Here is a 1826-nt window from a genome sequence, read left to right on the forward strand (position 1 = left end):
ACGTGGCGCGTTACGTCACGGCTTACCAATAGGATAGAGGTGCAACGTTTTTCGGTTTTTCCAAGATGGCGCCTGTAACGCGACCTATGACGTCATGATTATCATGAAAATATTCGAAAGGGGGAGGCGCTCCTCTGGTGAAAATTTCGTGTCCATCAGACCAGCAGTTGCTGATTTTTAAAAATAATGATGGATGGATAAGTGTTGTATTTGGCGAATTATGACGTCATAAAGAGGGCACTGATGACATCATCATTAACATATCTTATTCCCCATGGGGAGTAGTTATCCTGCACTCGCGAAGTGAAAAGCGGGGTTAAGCATTCAGTTCAGTACGTGTGCCGTACGTACGTGTGCTGTGTGCAGTGTGCCTTGTGCTGTACGTGTGCAGTGTGCCTTGTGCTGTACATGTGCCGTATGCTGTACGTGTGCCTTGTGCTGTACGTGTGCCATGTGCCTTGTGCAGTACGTGTGCCTTGTGCCATACGTGTGCAGTGTGCCTTGTGCTGTACGTGTGCAGTGTGCCTTGTGCTGTATGTGTGCCATGTGCCTTGTGCTGTACGTGTGCCGTGTGCCTTGTGCTGTACGTGTGCCGTGTGCCTTGTGCTGTACATGTGCCGTGTGCCTTGTGCCGTACGTGTGCCTTACATGTGTGGTGTTAGTCCATGGGCCAGGCCAGATATCGGTACCACCTGGGGTGACCAAACCTAAGTGGTACTAAAATGTTTATTGGGTCAATATAAGTACATTAAGATGTGATAGCCTTTCCACACTGGCAGCTTTGTCAGTTTTTTGTAAAAACCTCAAATTCACCCAATAGCGGCTTTGCGTAATTCATTTAAATATTGCGGTATGCAAAGATCACATCTAATTTCAATCAATACAGAACTAAAACCATGTGAGAAATGCTACTATATTATAATTATTAAACATCAGAGCAAAATAATGCATTTCCTATTTGTCTGTACTTTCTTATTGGATAATTGTGTACTCAAGTTCAGCTTTTTTTCTTGGAAGAGTTAATTGCGGATAGATGTAAGCTTTTTTTCAGCTCCTTTGATGGAACTGGTGAGATATCTGGCTATGTAAGTTATCTTTTACAGTTCCAATTACGGTTAATTAAGTTTGATTAGTTAAGATCAGTTAGGTATAATAATAATAATAATAATAATAATAATAATAATAATAATTCATTTATTTTGTATAGCGCTTTTCAAGAAGCCCAAAGGTGCTTTGACAGAGTGCAAAACATAATGTTTAACAATACATGAAAACAACAATTGCAAAAAGACAAGAATCAATAGGGAAATATTTAAAGCAAAAGGAGGGAGAAGGAGAAGAAATAGTCAGGGGTTAAATGCTGTGGGTTGAATGTTGAATGCAGTGTTGAACAGGTGGGTCTTTAGTGATGTTTTGAATGTAGTGAGTGAGGAGGAGTCTCTGATGGTGTGAGGTAGTGAGTTCCAGAGGGTGGGAGCAGCGATGGAGAAGGCCCTGTCCCCCCAGGATCTGAATTTGGTCCGGATGGGGGGGGGGGGTCAGGAGGTTGGTACCAGCAGAGTGGAGGTTGCGGGTGGGAGTGTGTCTGGAGAGGAGGTCAGCCAGGTAGGATGGGGCCAGGTTATGGAGGGCTTTGTTTGTCAAGAGGAGGATTTTGTACTGGATTCTCTGGGGGATGGGGAGCCAGTGAAGCTTGTAAAGGATGGGGGTGATGTGGTCTTGGGTCCGGGAATGGGTGAGTAGACGGGCAGCGGAGTTCTGAATGTATTGGAGTTTATTGGTGATTTTTGAGGGTGAACCATAGAGGAGGCTATTGCAGTAGTCCA

The sequence above is a fragment of the Myxine glutinosa genome, chromosome 1, assembly GCF_964187855.1.
Source record: "Myxine glutinosa chromosome 1, kmMyxGlut1.1, whole genome shotgun sequence".
NCBI lineage: Eukaryota > Metazoa > Chordata > Myxini > Myxiniformes > Myxinidae > Myxine > Myxine glutinosa.